At 32.3% G+C, this 17,740-nt stretch overlaps 1 protein-coding gene across 1 annotated transcript in view; it reads left to right on the forward strand.

Annotated features, from left to right (window-relative positions):
- Window positions 1-14,962, forward strand: part of LOC143198924 (uncharacterized) — a 95,345-nt gene extending 80,383 nt beyond the window's left edge. The window contains exon 3 of the mRNA XM_076408547.1: window positions 14,714-14,962. The gene's annotated coding sequence lies outside the window, so the exon portion shown is untranslated. The remainder of the gene's footprint in view (window positions 1-14,713) is intronic.
- Window positions 14,963-17,740: the final 2,778 nt, after the last annotated feature.

A 17,740-nucleotide genomic window follows, 5' to 3' on the forward strand; every position in this document is an offset into this window, starting at 1 on the left:
TGGACGCACAAAAGAGGTTTTTACCAACGAAAACATTTAAAAAATCCATAAAATGAGTTTGAATGAATGTAAATTGAAATTTAATGAAATAGCAGACACTCTAAGGTTGATACCATCACGTTACCTGAACATGTACATCATATCATTCCCGAATATTTGTCTATGAGAAAGCTCTGTGCAAAGTGGCTGCCGCGCGAGCACACTTTTGACCAAAAACAATGACGAGTTGATGATTCGGAGCAGTGTTTGAAAATAATCAAGCGTAATAAACCCGAGTTTTTGCCTCGCTATGTGACAACGAATGAAACGTGGCTCCATCATTTCACTCCGAAGTCCAATCGACACTCATCCGAGTGGATTGCACACGATGAACCCACTCCAAAGCGTGGTAAAATTCAACAGTCGGCTGACAAGATTATGGCGCCATATTTTAGGAATAATTTTCATTAACTGCCTTGGAAAAGGAAGGACTATCAACAGCGACTATTATATAGCATTATTGGACCGTTTGAAGGACGAACCAAGACAATGCACTGTGTCACAAGTCAGTGAAAACGATGGCAAAATCGATAAATTGCTTCCTCATCCACCGTATTCTCCAGCAACTATTTCCTATTCTCAGATCTCAAAAGAATGCTCACTGGGAAAAAAATTTTTTCGAATGAAGAGGTGTTCGCTGAAACTGAGGCCTATTTTGAAGCAAAGGACACATCTTACTACAAAAATGGCATCGAAAAGTTGGAGGGTCGCTAGAATCAGTTTATCACCATTGAAGACAATTATGTTGACAACTATCGCAATAGTAGGTAGACCGTTTTGTCGGCCGTACCACTGCGCTCACCAAGCCAGCTAGCTATTGAAAACTTTTATTGATAAGGATAAAACCAATCATTAAGAAAAATCACTTTATACCGGTTCCCTTATTTGGTTTCAGGAAGATCATTACACGACTGATTAGGTTGACAAAATCGCCAACGTCATAGAATTGACTCATTCTCACCAATGATTGATAGTCACCAATGATTGATAGCCACTAATGATTTCAAGAAATAAAAATCCACGACACAGTGATATAAAATCTGACAACCAAATTTTTATTAGCAGTACGTGAAGAAACCAACGTTGAAACAACGTTTCCGCGCCTGCCTTAATCATTTCTGTTGTAATTTAGTTTACTTAGCAGTTTTACCACACTTTGGTCATTATCAACTGTACAAACGTATTTCAATCAAACATACAAGTTTTTATTCATAGCAATCAAAATAAAAAAACAATAAAAAAAACTGTAAAAATGAGATAATAAAATAATATAATGGCTTGCTTATTTTCCAGACAAAGTAAGATAAATTTCTATATATGATTAAATAAATCAAAAATATAGATTTTTGATTAATTAATAGTAACATAATTCGCGAAAAACAAACTAAATTTTGACTAGTAACATCAATGTTCCTAAAGCTGATAGAACATCGTAAATTCTCATAATTTCTCTAATAGTGATGTTCTACAGGGTTGCTCAGTCAATATTTTTAATGCAATTTCTAGGCAATTACACTACGTCTTTACTAATAAATGCATCAAGCCCTAAGTTAGCAGAAACTAATTGCAACAACCTTTTACCCGCTCAGTTTCAGAAGCAGCAAACTCATCAACCTCTCCCGATCAGTTAATAATTGAATCAGTATCCCTATAACAACCACAGGTTCTTTATTGTCAAACAAAGCCAATTAAACTTTGCCAATCTACATAGCGTATAAAAAAATACTCAATAACAATTTTCTTTAGTAAATTATTTCGGCATTTTCAGGTTCATGTATCAGGTTAGATAAGAAACTGAACAGAGTGAAAATTGAGCAGTAATACTGGTCATATGTTTAATTGTATTTTGATCTTAGATCAAAAATATGCATTTATCAACCAATGTTGATAACCCAAATATGGATTTGTTCAAAGTTTATCAAATGGGCAAATAAACCAACCATAACAAACAATGCTCTTTCATTAACTAATAATGTTTAATGTTACATTGCCAACAAGGAGCTGCACGATCACTTCGAGATCAAATAAATCCATGAAGTTATCCAATATGTAACCGTAAAGCCAAAGGGAATTTTACTAAATTAAAACTACTACGGGAACGAAATAACATGAATTTGTATAAAGTGTGCAAATCTTTAACCCTAGTTTAGTTCTCATTTGAGAAATACTGGTATATTTACCTAGCATTGGCTTGCTTGTAAACTGATGCAATTACAAATCCAATTCAAAGGAAATATAGCAACATATTAATTTATATACTTGGCGTTAAACGTTCTATAATATGATAATATAGTGTGATTTTTTAATATAGGTTTTATTTTACTTTAAATCATTACAAAATATTTCACTACAAGAATAAGTAATGGCGTCTTGTTGGATCAACTAAGGAGTACTGTACTGTCAATTTCTTCGTATTTCAATCCAAATAAATCCTTATTATATAAATAGTTGTCGCCACCACTTGGAAATGAAATTTCACCATTTCAACAAAAAATTTGTCAAAGGCACGCATTTTTAACCTCTAAGAACCATTCTTGAACTTGTTTCTAATATAACTTCCAAAAATTCGAATTTTATTACTTGACAACATTTAATTACTTAACTATAAAAGATACTGTTTAACTTCACACTTCATAAATAGAATTTTAGAAAATAAAATACACTCAGTTCATAGCCTGTGATATGTGGAAAGAGTTAGTTTCTCAACCAATATGTTATTGTTAATACTGCTTATTTGATATTAATACGTGACTTTTTCAAATCATCGTCTTCCATCCAAAAAATCGATTTCGCTACAGAAATATACTTTTATTAAAATCTACATCGATAATTTATATATACATATATATCTTAGCAATGATCTTCCACATTTCTGTCCATAATAAACTGGTTGGTCCGAAATGCAAAGAATAAACCTTATACTTTAGCATTAACAAACAAAATAATATTTAATTTAATAAAAAAATATTTAATAAAAAAATAAAGAAAAAAAAACAATATAACCTCAGATGTCTTAAAGATAAGAAATCTGTTATCTTTTTACTTTCGGCCCTCTAGTGACTGTCGGTGAGACCATAGTTACGGCTGTGGCCTTTTAAGTTTTCATTCTATATTCCTATATTTTGTGGTTTTGTTAATACTTATGTTATATATGGACACCTCTAAATAGAAAATACGCTATATTTGACGTTTATTGTCAAGTTGAAAACGCAAGCCAGCTCACCAAAAATGTGAATAGCTTTTATAGTACTAGTGTTGTATCAGAAACCAAACGCAGTTTGGGTTTTTTCGATTTTTAGGATGCGACACTCTCGGCAAGTTGTTGAAGATGTGGCTAAAATCAAAAAAATGGTCACCTCCAAGCGCCACACAAACACTATCTTTATTACATAGGGCCTAAGCATTGCACAAGATAACCTTGTATAATAACCCATAATATTGATAACCCAGATGTCAATGAATATCTCGATAGCCCCAATGATGAAGTTCTTACTATGACTACCATATTAATGCTAAACCCTGCCATACTTGATGATAAAATGCGTCCACACACGCGGCCAAAAAGGTTCAGCCTTCATTTGAAGTGATTTTACATCTTCCCTAGTCAGCACAATTGCCATACCTCAACATAGCCATTACAGGGAGTTTCAGCAGAGAGTGAAGAGTAGATTTCCATCTCTAATATTATTGAGATAATTGGGGACTCTTTCGATACAAGAATGGAACAACATTCCATTCGAAACTATTCAAATACTCTACAAATCTATTTCCCAAGGAATTACAGCTGTTTTAAAAACCAAATGGCGACTCAGCGCCTTATTAATAAATAAATATTGTATATATGTCAGGTATTCATATTATTTTGTTAATCCCCTGTATATAATTCATTCTCATTTTTATTTCTATGTCTCATTTTTGATTAAACAATTCAGAATATTTTTATGGTACACTATAGGATATAATATCACTCAACATTGTTAAAAATATATTGTAACATATTTGGATAAGGTTTTGATATGTTTTATTGTCAAATTATTTATAACTCCGTGTTATCCGTCCCACGCCCACATTCTCAATTATTAATTACAATTACAATCTACTAAATTAGCATTTGCCATGTTTTTGTCGGAGGATCGAACGTTTTTGCCACTAAAATTATAGCCTGGTGTCTTTTCAAATAACTCAATAAAAAAGCAATATATCTTAATTAAATACGCCATTAATCAAATTAAAGTCAATTGAAAATTCCTTCCGCATAGCTGGTGAGCGATATTATGGAGAGAAGAGGAAATAGTTTCAATTATTCAGTAGATAGATAAATATTATTGCTATATAATTCATATCCATTATTCGTTTTCCAATAGATGGCTTTAATACATTGTAAATCGCGTTGTAAAATATCGATCGGTTTACACTAGATGGAACTAGTAAACTGACATTTCCTATTAAAATTATATATTTAAAAAAACATATTGTGAATGAATGTTTTAATTCTGTTCAAACAATAGACAGACTTAGAATGCGATCTCCCTTGTATAGATTTGTAGCCAAGTTTTGCTCGTCTAAACCACCTGACAGCGCGTCAACCGGGTGTATTTAGTACAGGGGGAAATTAAAAAATAAAATTTTTATAAAATACTTTATTTTAATTTTAAAACTTGCATAAAACATTTTCCAGATACATAACAAAACAATATCTAATCGGACAATTGTATGCTTTTTTCTAATTGTACATTGTTGTTGCCTTAACCATTATAAAGTTAAAAACTATAAATTAAACTAAAATAATTTGTTCCAAATATACTTAATAATCCAACATTTGAATTTAGTGAATATAGAATGTATTTTATGAATATAAATATGTTACAATTTTGGTTACGAAACCTCCTTTCCTTTTTTATATATTATTATACGTATTTAATTGAACACTATCCATATTATACGTAGGCATGCAACATTTTTCATTTTTGCCCTTTTAATCTTATTTATGTTTTTATCCAGCAAGACAAGCAACCCCTAATTATTATTTTTCTTATTACATTACCTTTGCTCAGGATGTTGTATATAATTAATCATTTTTAAAAAGGTCACCATTTGCTGACATACTATCTAAATGAGGATTTTCATTAAATTTGTTTTGTAGATTTTTTTGCCTAAAATAAAAATTATATAAAGCTTCCCACACAAACGAATTAATGTAGGTTCCCGATACCGTTAAATAACATTTAGATAATAACATATAACGTAATAGCCGAATCATAAAAATATGTAGAATTTCTTAATATTACATATATGCTAGTTCTTTTAGTGTTGTTATATATATATTATACGACCAGATTATTATGCACAGATATGCGGAAGATCATTACATAGCCAAGATGCAATTCCTAATTGTATTTGTAATTGTAAGTATTTTATTAAAATCTACATCGATAATTTATATATACATATATATCTTGATTATATAATGATCTTCCACATTTTTGTCCATAATTATCTGGTTGGTGCGAACTGCAAAAAATAAACCTTATACTTTAGCATTAAAAAAATAATATTTGCTTAAAATTTAACAAAACGCCATAACAACGAATTTTTTTAAAAATTATACACAAAAATAAAGAAAAAAAAAATAACCTCAGATGTCTTAAAGATAAGAAATCTGTTATCTTTTTACTTTCGGCCCTCTAGTGACTGGCGGTGTGACCATAGTTACGGCTGTGGCCTTTTAAATTTTCATTATATATTCCTATATTTTGTGGTTTTGTTAGTACTTATGTTGTATATGGACACCCCTACATAAAAAATACGCTATACTTGACGTTTATTGTCAAGTTGAAAACGCAAGCCAGCTGACCGAAAATGTGAATAGTTTTTATAGTACTAGTATTGTATCAGAAACCAAACGTAGTTTGGGTTTTTTCGATGTTTAAGATGCGACACTCTCGGCAAGTTGTTGAAGATGTGGCTAAAATCAAAAAAATGGTCACCTCCAAAGGCCACACAAACACTACATTTATTACATAGGACCTAAGCATTGCACAAGATAACCTTGTAATAACTTGTAATAATTTGGAAAGGCAGCTGGAGGCAACGTCTGTATCTTAACGTCAAGTCACACATATCGATAGCGCCTCCAAATATTTTAAATTATCCTTCAATTTTATTCCAAAATAATGGATTTTTGCGATACCTATTGTAAGAAACACCAAAACAAGCCAAATAATTTATTACCTATTATTTTTATTATTTTAAGCAGTATTTGTATTTAACAGGAGTATTAATTGCGTAAATGGTGTTTAGTTAGGTCCTAAATCTACACGTTCTAAGACAAAATATTATGTGTTGTTTACCTAAAAGTAATACTTACCTTAATTTTTAAGAAATTTAATTTAACCACTTAATTTAGCTGTATGGCATAGTTATTGACTTATTTTATTTTTAAACTATGATAATTGAAAGCTTAAAATTAAATTTTGGACGTTCATTAGTTTTGTTGCTTAGAAGAAATTTGCTCAATCTTAAAAAGTATGGTGACGCTTCTCCGCTATATCCTAAATGTCCGTCTTGATTTCAAATATTTAAAAGTGGCGATTTTAATGTCATTGGCAAAGAAAGCTGTAGTATTCGAGGACAATGAGCTTCAAGATTTCAAGGGCAAATATTCAACTCAAAAAAATCTTCATACAGCTTAGCAGTCGATTGATTAGTCATACATAATTGTTTTAGCTGCAAAACAAGGGCAATGAAAACGTTACCACACGAACTGATTTGAGACGCCATATTGGGCTATTTCAATGCCGTGGTTTCAGTGCTTGTCTGTCAAAATATAAAAGTATTCTCAAAAAAAAAGAAAAAGAAAAACTGAAGAAACCACGGAAGTCCAGGAAAGCCATCTACATCCACATTGAAGCAAAATGAAGTCTCTATAATATTGCTGGAATCACAAAGTTGTAGTCTACTGCGAGGTGCTAAAACTGAAAGAAAACGTCACTGAAGATATCTACTGATATAAATCAACAAATTGAATCACTAATTGTTTCAAGAAATAGCAAGTAGAAGACACAAAGTCGTCATCTTGCATGACAACGCACGATTACGTGTTACAAAAGTTGTTGAACTAACAGTATTGCAGAAAGAATGGGAACTTCTGTCATCCAGCCTACTTATCCAAGATATTTCTCTCGACCGGGTATTAATATGAGGTCAATTGAAAAGTCTCCGGCCTACTATAGTCACACAAATTTTTGTCTAAATTAGTTTTTTTTATTGAACATAATTCCCTTCAAGGGTGATTATAGCGACGCCCCAACTTTTCGATGTCATTTTTGTAGTACGATTTGTCATTTGCTTCAAAATAGGCCTCTGTTTCGGCGATTACATCTTCATTTGACGAAAATTTCTTCCCAGCGAGCATTATTTTGAGATCTCAGAACACGAAATCGTTGGGGGCCAGACCTAGAGAATACGGTGGATGAGGAAGCAATTCGAAGCCCAATTCGTGGATTTTTGTCATCGTTTTCACTGACTTATGACACGGTGCATTATCTTGGCGAAACAGCACTTTCTTTTTCTTGAAATGCGGCCGTTTTTCGGCGATTTGGTCCTTCAAACGGTCCAATAGTCGCTATTGATTGTTCTTCCTTTTCCAAGGTAGTCAATGAAAATTATTTCATGCGCATCCCAAAATACAGATGCCATAACCTTGTCAGCCGACTGTTGCGATTTCCCACGCTTTAGAGCGGGTTCATCGTGTGGAGTCCACTCGGATGACTGTCGATTGGAGTTCGGAGTGAAATGATGGAGCCATGTTTCATCCATTACCACATATTGATGCAAAAACTCGGTTTTATTACACTTGATCATCTTCAAACACTTCTCCGAATCATCAACGCGTCGTTATTTTTGGTCAAAAGTGAGCTCGCGCGGCAATCACTTTTCACAGAGCTTTCTCATATCCAAATATTCGTGAATGATATGATGTACAGGTTCAGTTGATATCTTTAGAGTGCTATCTGCTATTTCATTTAATTTCAATTTACGGCCATTCAAAATCACTTTGTGTTTTTTTTTAATGTTTTCGCCGGTGACAACCTTTTGTGTGCATCCACTGCGTTCACCGTTTTCAGTGCTCATTTCACTACGTCTAAACTTAGCATACCAATCCTTGATGGTTGATTTTTCTGGGGCAGTGTCTGAAAACTTGGCATCAGGCCAAGTTTTTGCTTCAACTGTATTTTTCTCTTCAAAAGCAATATTTTATCAACACGCGAAATTCCTTTTTATCCATTTTTTTCTCAATAGCAAATGTTCCTTCAGTCAAAATGCTATAATTTACAAACTAATGATCCGACAGCTGTCGCTAACTGAGAAACATATGGATCTAATTCTAGTAGCGCCATCTCTGTGTGAGACCGGAGGCTTTTCAATTGACCTGTTACTTGTGAAAAGTTGTAGAAAATGAAGGAAAATTTTTGAGAAATTATTTAACTATTTTTGATTATCTACAATCTGTTTTCAACAAGAAGATCCGAATTCTGTTTATTGAAACGCTTGTGGGAATGAGAAAAATTCAAATAAAGAGTCATGGACCAGTGAAATCTCATCCTGGAATACCCAAAAGCACTCTTGAGATAATACCATTCCCGCTTGTATCCAATACTAGTGCTACACCAGTCCGACCAGTATAAACTAACTCAACAACGTTAAATACTGGCAGTAATATACCTTTATCATAAAAGAATTGTGATTTGATTATTTTTGTCTGTCTTACGTCGAGACTCCTGGAAACCCAAAATATGTGACTATTAGAATATGTTTCTGAGGGATTCAGTCCCTCTTTCTCACTGCCATTTCTTCCGGCTCTAACTGAACCTAATGTAGCCGCAATATCATATACACCATTTGTTAAAAGACGTAAAGATCTTGGAACTTACTGCATGCTGTTCCGTTTTTCAATTGTCATGGTTTATTCTAGGTCATTCTGAAAATTCAAAAACATAATCGTAGGTTCGATATTGTAAAAACTAGCGCGGAACAAGTCAATATCAATTGTTGGAAAAATATGTATGATGCTAATGATATATCAAAAAACTTGCGAAGAAACTAGACCAGAAGAGCTTTTTAGAGGCACAGAGTCACTTTCTGGGAAATTGAAAGTTTACTTTTTCTGCAGAGGAGTGGAAATACAATCTGCGATCGAACTGGAGACCGAGATATGAAAGTTTCTGGAGCGAGGATGGGGACTTTGTCAATTTGGAGGCGATAGGCGCGGAACTCATTCTTCCGATGGAACAGAATAGCCTGAGTCTTGCTCGGGTTTATCTGCAGCCGCCAGAATGTAAATCGCGCAATCGCCTGGTTTAGCTGGTCTTGAAGTCTGTTGCGAATAGCTTCGGGACTATAACCGGTTGTGAAAAAAGCGGTGTCATCTGCATAAAATGCTGTGTGGGAAAGTTTGTGAGGTGGGAAATCAGCCATATATAGGTTGAAGAGAGCTGCAGCTAGCGGAGCAACTTGCAGGACTTCTGCGGAAATCTATTTACGAGAGCAGATTGCGTCACTAATCCTCACTTGAAAGGACCTACCGTCCAAGTATGAATCTAAAAGGGAGATTAGGTCATTCGGTAGACCAAGCTGTTTGAATATTAGACGGTGGTGCCATACTTGATCGACAACTTTGAAGACATCTAGAAATATGTCTCCAGTTTTTCTACCATTTCTTAATGCCTTGTGGATTGTTGCTCCAACGCGGGCAGCTTGATGAAGGAAAATAATTTTCATTCCACTTCCGACCTTATATAGTGTTCCTCACTTTAGTAGTTCAGGATTTTCGTTATTTTAGATAGATGATGCAACGATCAGCCTTTAAATTTTACCCAACTCTACAAAACAGCTCGGTCCTACTTCAGTGTTATCTAAGAGTTACAGCACTTCGGCGTTAATATGGAAATGGAATATCTCCTCATATCATAATTTCTTCTATGACAGTTGAAATATATATAGGTTGTAGTATTTGCTTATGCAGCAGTTACCTATTATGTACGGATAATTTACATTTTCTTTCAAATAACCAATAGATATCTTGTAATTTAATTTAACTTTCTTTCTTTTCTTTCTGATATGCTCCTTACAAAGAAGTTTTACATCAAGATTCATCCCAATGTACTTAGCATTGTGACTTTATGGAATAACAATGTTCTTCATATTTGATGGATTTTTTCTTGATGGATTTTTCAGTACTTATTAAGTAGTTATTAAGTCATAACCCAGTAATTTAGGTTGATCAATCACCATACTTTCTATAACTTTGGAGACTTATTCTAGAAATTTTTCAGAAGCGTTCACACCTGCTGATCGGTAGATTATATTCAAATTCAGTTTCATTACGTTTGTTTAAAATGATCGACAAGTGCTTCATCTACTTGATTAATTCATGATGATGGTGATGATGCTGATGATATGGCCATCCTTTAGTTAAGATTTATTCAGAAATAAATCACCGGAAATGTTTCACGGAACATATGCAGCCTGCGACCGACTTTATCGAGCTCCCTCGCAGTTTGTTTGCGTTAACTTTGATGATCGGCCCGGAGACGCATCCATTTTATATTCACGAACGATAATCCGATACGACTGACGCGATTAATAAATTAGATCAGATCGACGACTAGATGAAACGACGTCGGCATCGGTCGAGGCCCCTTTAATGTCGACCATCGAGAACGCATCATGTTTCGCATTTTTGCAGACAGTCCACGAGACGAGGAAAACCGACCCGGCTGCGAGATGGCAAATTGAATTTCACGCTGCATCAAAGAGATTATTATATAAGCGAGTAGAAGAACGAGGTGCTCGGGTGCAGTTGGACGAGAATCAAGATGGAGATTCATTGAACATCAAAATTTGCAAACTGTTGAGTTTTGTTTTAAAGTGAGTAGACTCTCACTAAAGTTATAAAAGAGATATAAAATAACATTAGTCCAAAATAGGCTCCTGGTTTTCCTAGGAAACTATTAAAGGAACTTCAATCAGAATATAATATGCTCCACAACTCTGGAATGTCGCGGAAGTAATTATGATTCCTAAACCAGGAAAACCACCTTATACAACCGCATCATACCGGTCAATATCACTATTGCCAACAATGTCCAATTTATTTGAAAACCTACCATTGAAAAATATAAAACCAATCATTGAGGAAAAGTGTTTGAATTCGGATCACCAATTTGATTTCTGGAAAATCATTCCACAATTGATCAGGTTTACAGAATCACTAATGTCATAAAGAATCACTAGAAGGAAATAAAATAAAACGGTTTAAAACATATGATTAAAATGCATCTCCCTAACCAATATATAACAATTTAAGAGTCACATATAAGTAACTGACAATTTCTTAAAGTCCAACAAGAAGATGCGTGTTCTAACTTGAGGAAAGTACTAGCAGGTGTACCATAGGGAAGAGTGTATTGGGACCAGTACTTTATCTGCTGTACACTGAAAACTTGCATATAATCAACGAAAATGTTGTTATTACATTTAGAGTTGACACTGTAATTGTAGCGATTGTTGCCACTGAATAAACATAAAAATTACAAACAGCTTTTGCCGAAATACAATGCTGGATAGAAAAATTGTATATCAAAATTATTGAAAATAAATCAATGCTTATTGATTTCACCAACAAAAGAATCAAGCACAGGCCAGTATATATAAATCAACAAGTAGTCCCGTATGGAAATACAGCCTAATAATCCGTACAAAAATGTACTGATTATTCAATAGATATTCAGCCCTCTCAGTATATAAAAAACATTTACTTTTTACAATTAAAAAAAAAATTAAACTTTTTACTTGAAGAAGTCTTGAAACCAGTATAGACCGATGATGTTCAACTTTGGTATTACCACCAAAGCCAAAGCTATAGAAGTATTTAACAAAGATTCCAAAAAAAGAATTGCGAGGTATTGTTGATGCTCCATGATGCATTCGTAAGGATAATCTTCATAAAAAGCATAAAGAAGGTAGAAACTATTAACAATATCAAGGACTATGCCCAAAGACATGAACAGACCCGAGGACCCCAAGAGCCGAGAATTCCAGCACGTAATGTTCAATCAGCACTTCCCAGAAGATTAAAGAGAATAAAATAATTGTATCTATTTAAGTGAAGTTATTAGTAAAACACAGTGTACATTAAGGAGTGATATAGATGTTAAGCACAAAATGTCTATGTAATTTTTAAACCGTAGCAAATTAAGATAAATACAAATAACTTATTAGTATTAATTTATGAGAATCCTGTAATAAATAATTTAAAAAATACGTGGGATATGCGCAATCATCGACTAACACAAGATATTTGATAAATCTTGGATGTTTCCTTATTGAAATAGTTAATGGGTCTTTGAGAACTTTCAACCCACCTTTTGGGACCTTACAGCTTCAGTTGCAATCGTTTCTCAAAAAAATAATACAGAAAATATTAAGGATTTTTGTAGGACCCCAAAACTCTATATTTCCATTTTTAGCTAGCACACACCTTGAGGTGTCTTTAATTTTATCAAATTAGATATAATTTGTACAGGTAATGTTGGTTATGTTCTTACTCAAGACAAACTATGCAAACATCATTGAAATTTTTATTTCCACTGTTAATTAATAGGTGGTATTTGAACAGCTTATAACACAGGAACAGTAAATAATTGGCAAATTCAATTTGAATATTATTTACTATTATTTACATTTTGGATTTAATTAAAGTGCGTTTATAAACCTACAAATTATAATAAATATACTACTGACTGAAAATGGTTCCTTACCTTTTCTTATTATGGTTCTACTTCAGCCTGCCTATGCCATGACTAAAAAATGTTAAGATGCTAAAAAACGCCTAGCTGACTTATTGTATTCGTTATGTATTCGTATTTTATACGTACGAATCGTATGAGGTTTGTTTCATGGGAATTCAAAAGACTATAATTAAACTGTCGGTCTACAGTATATAATTTATTTATAATTTTTTATTTGTTTATAGTTATTATATTTATATATAATAATAGTTATAGTTTATTAGCCAATTATATTAAAATAAATATAAATCGATGAAATCATAGGAAATCTAAAAACGAGAGGGTCTATATTTCACTACAAATTATCCATCAAACTGCCAAATTGGCTCAAGAACACTATCAAACTAGCCCTGGCAGCTTGAACTTGTTTAACTGAAATAGAAGTTGTTAAAGAGGTGACTTTATACATTTATTTCATTATATTTATTATGTCCCTTTTAAAATATCCCTTCTTTCGAATAATGCACATATAAGTACGTATTATATCTATCTAAAGAGATTTTTCGAACTTGAAATCTCGACTACATAATAAATTTAAGAATTGGCGTTAAAACTTCAAGAGTTATATTTAAGATTTTTTAAATTAATACAAAACAACATATTTCAACATGACAAATCGCATTAAAATTAGCCGATAGTTAACGTGAAGAATTCTTACAAGATAAATCACCATATAATATTTCTAAAAAAAAGAGGTTCCTTCATCTAATTGTGTATAACTTCTTAATGCTATATCAAACTAAATCAACATAAAAAATTAAAAGGTTCATCTAACAAAGTTATTACAGATAAACTACTATAAACCTTTAATTATTTCAAATGTTTACAATATAGTTACTGACTGGAAAATCGAGCTTAAAATTAACTCCACATCCACCTTCATGGAAGATTAAATTGGAAACATCATGTTAGGCAAAAAGCACATCGAATAAGGTTCAATACAATACACCATAATGGTTAGTCAGAATATTTTTCGAACTTACCCTTAGGTCAAAGAGGTTGATTTACCAATAAAATATAAAGAAAATTTGAACTTATGAGATGCAAATATAGTATTGCACTAAAACATCAAATCAATTAGTAATCTAAAGCAACCAAAACAAACTATTAACTATTTTCCATTAACTACCAACGTTTATCACTAATCAACACACGAAGACCTCTAAATCAAATGGACCTACGAAGTTAACCAAGATTTCGCCTTAAGACATTAATTCAGTTTGTTAAACCGCAGCAACGTGAAAGCTATACTGCTGAACAGAAAAGTCAAAAGCACACAGAGAAATAGAAGATTGCACCGAACCAAATTACATGAAGTTGTATAGTGTATAAGTGTCAGCCTTAACTTTAACTTAAATAGTCTAATATAATTCTAATCTGTGAAATACGTACTGATGTATTTAAGCGGCACTCATCTTGCTTGTGTATTGCTGTAAGTATAACAGAGCAATAGTAACAAATTTATTTATAAATTAAGATTGTACCCAGCATATGTAAGATAAGATGTGTAAACTTAACTATTCTAGTTATTGTTTCTTTTCATTCACTATTCACATTTTTCTGAGAGTCAGTGAAATGAAATTACATGATTCATATTTTATTAACTATCAATAGAAAACAGTACTGTTTTTAAATTAATACAATTGTATAATAATACAAAAAGCTAAAAGTCCTATTAAGTAATGCTAACCGTTGCTGGTAATAAGAAAACAGCGTCTGTTAGTAACAACATTATTAATAACAGCTAATGATGGGTAGAGATTTGGATTCTAATAAGTTTATATAAAAAACATTATCTAATAATTTATTATTCTTTTTTCCAGATAATCAACTGACGGATTCCCTTCGGTACCGATGATCCCCATCGTGCCACCATCTGTTCAACCCTCATCTCATGCCTAGTTCACAAATCGTTGTGCGTATACCAAAAACAAAAGAAAGAACTATTTTCACACAAAAAGTGTACATAGATTATTTAGGATTTGTAAGTTGTAACGAAAAGTTCGGTCTTTTACGTTAACATTCCAAGCTTAACACATGCACACAGACACACAAAAAATGAAAAAGAAAAATGTTCCTGATGTATAAAACTAAAATTGCTGTATCTAACGTAGATTATTGTATTGGTTATTGAGACACTGTCAAACATTCCACGTGCAGTTCATTGCGTTAAAAATGAATAAATCTAGCCATCTGGGGAATAACAAAACCATCCTTACATCTATTAAAATTGATTATGATCGATAAATTACTGAGTTTTCAGAGGCTTTTGTCGATCGAAAGCTAACGGAATATTCCAAATGTTATATAATTAAAGTTTCCATGAAAATTGTCCTATATATCCGACAATATATTGATTTTTCGTTCAAGTTAAGTCCTATTGCGCATGGAATGTCCACACGGTATCTCCTTAACGTTACATTTTACGTAACATGTACATAGTTTGTAAAAAGTTAGATGTTAGACATAATCTATCTGGTATAAAAACAAACAATTTTTCTATATACCCGTAATCAATTTACTTATACATATATAAATATATATAGTATAAGTCATACTAATTTAAAAATGAAACTGTTGTAATTAAAAATTACGACTTAAAAAAACACTCAAGATATTTTGATATAGTGTTTTTATTTTTTTAAAAAGATATGGTGCAATAGTTTATTAGCGCGTTTGATTTTTGATTGTTACGTCTGATATGACACTGACATTATCCCTTTTCCCCTAAATGAACACACCCACATACACACACAGAGAGAGAAAGAAAGAGAGAAAGAGAGTTACGGAAATGAGATTGTAAATAAAGAAAAAAGTTTAGATCAATTCCATTAAGAATATCCTTAATTCACGAATTTCTATTTAGATAGGATAATTGTTTTTCATTTGTTTTTCACGAGGGGAACCAAAATTGTTGTTGAGGAGAGGGTGCGGGACTATTAATCGTGATTTTTCTACGTTCTCTATTAGTGAAGCTGTTCATCGAAATTTATCTGACGTTTGCATTACGCGTAATCAAAATATGTTAAAACAATGGGACATTTTCGCTGTAGTAGTGTATATTCTCCGATTTGTTCTGTAATAATAATAGTAATAATGATAATTTAAAAGAAACTGTTCATCGTTGTACCAAATCAATACGTTTACTAGATGTCAAACAGAATATTCATAATACTACTAATAGTAATGTTAATAGATGTTTCTCGAAAATTATAACTACACTCTTAAATGTCCTATAAACGCAAATTTGTTTTATATGTTAATTAAATGTTATCAGTGAATGTAAAACGACTGATGTTTCGTTCAAATTCCTCCCTATCTAATTACCTGTTGTCCAATAACGTTTACGTCAAACTATATCACGTCAAGTATGTCATATTGACAATTATATAACGTTTTAACCGTTCTGTTTCTATAATAGCCGTCGAGAATTTTAGGTGAAACTTCAACAAATGACACAGTACGTCACTTGTTTAACATGATATGTCGACGTTTGTTATGACAACGGTAACACAGCCAACTGATAAGTGTTTTAAATTATACGACGGAGCCATTTGAAGGAAATTTCAATCGATATATTTATGTACTTTGTTTTAAAACATATATTTAAAAAAATGTAATGTAAGACATTATCTGTGAAACATCGTTATGGATGTATACAAAACATATCGGAAATTATTAATACCGTTTATTTTTGTCCACGTTTTTTCGTGCTTTCGCGTAAGAGGGTTTTTTTCCTGGTTTCGAACGTTTCAAGTGTAGACAATAATTAAGAAAAGTTATATTTATTTTATAGGTAAAGGAAAATGAATTGGTGTTAAAAAAACTATACGCTTAAACATTAGTAAAAAATACTGAAAATAGTCCGTAAGTTACTTGAAGGAATCTCGCTATTTCCCCGTATGCGCTGAATTTTTTTTTTCAATCGAGGGTAAATATAGATTGGAAGACATCGAGAACGAAGAAGGCGTGTTTTTAACGAAGGAACTAGCGAGTTTTCTGTATATCGTTATCATTATCTGAGTTGTTTCCTTTTTCTCTGTTTATACAGGTATAAATTATTTTTCATTAAAAACCAAAGAAAAAAATATTTATAGTTTTAGAATATAGCTTAATGAGATCCTCTTAGCTGTACTACATTAAAACTACAAAAAATATATATGAAAGATTTTAATTACTGTGTTTTATTCACCCTTCGAAAAGTTCTGTTCATATTGTTTAAGAGTTAAAAATCGACATTTTTCTTGAATAAATAGATTTCTGTTTTTGTGAAGTATCTCAAAAATATTAAATTCTAAATCAAATTAAGATTGAATTTCGGTTTTTAGCTCTATATGCACAAATCACCTTTTGAGAGTCTCATCTTCATCGAAGAAATAAAAATGTATTACATTTTTACCATGTATACTGATTTTTCCTGCTTTTCTGGAATACATTGCAAGAATATCCCACTTTCATGTCAATGTGGCTAGTTGGAATAACTCGTATTCAGAAAGTGTTTTATATGATGACTATTCTGGGTCCAGCAAAAGCCCCTCTTCGATTTCCAACAGGGTATTTTTCACAATTTTTGCCACGTGTGGATCAGTATTGCCATTCAAGATAATAACCTACAGACAGCACATCATTCAGTTTGTGAAATTGGTGTCGGTAAACATATTCAGTTTAAACAGTTTAATTCTATTTTACCAACATAAAATACACTATACCTTTCTAATGCCACCATGTGCACAGAAATTGATTTATCAGACAACGAAGAAATGAACGATGACGAATGGATTAGCGAAGTTATCCAGGATTTCGCCTTAAAACACAAAAGGGAATTGCTAAATCATACTAACGTGGAAAGA

Source organism: Rhynchophorus ferrugineus, unplaced genomic scaffold (assembly GCF_030347505.1).
Source record: "Rhynchophorus ferrugineus isolate W39M unplaced genomic scaffold, kcgeb_rfMv2 rfM6, whole genome shotgun sequence".
NCBI lineage: Eukaryota > Metazoa > Arthropoda > Insecta > Coleoptera > Curculionidae > Rhynchophorus > Rhynchophorus ferrugineus.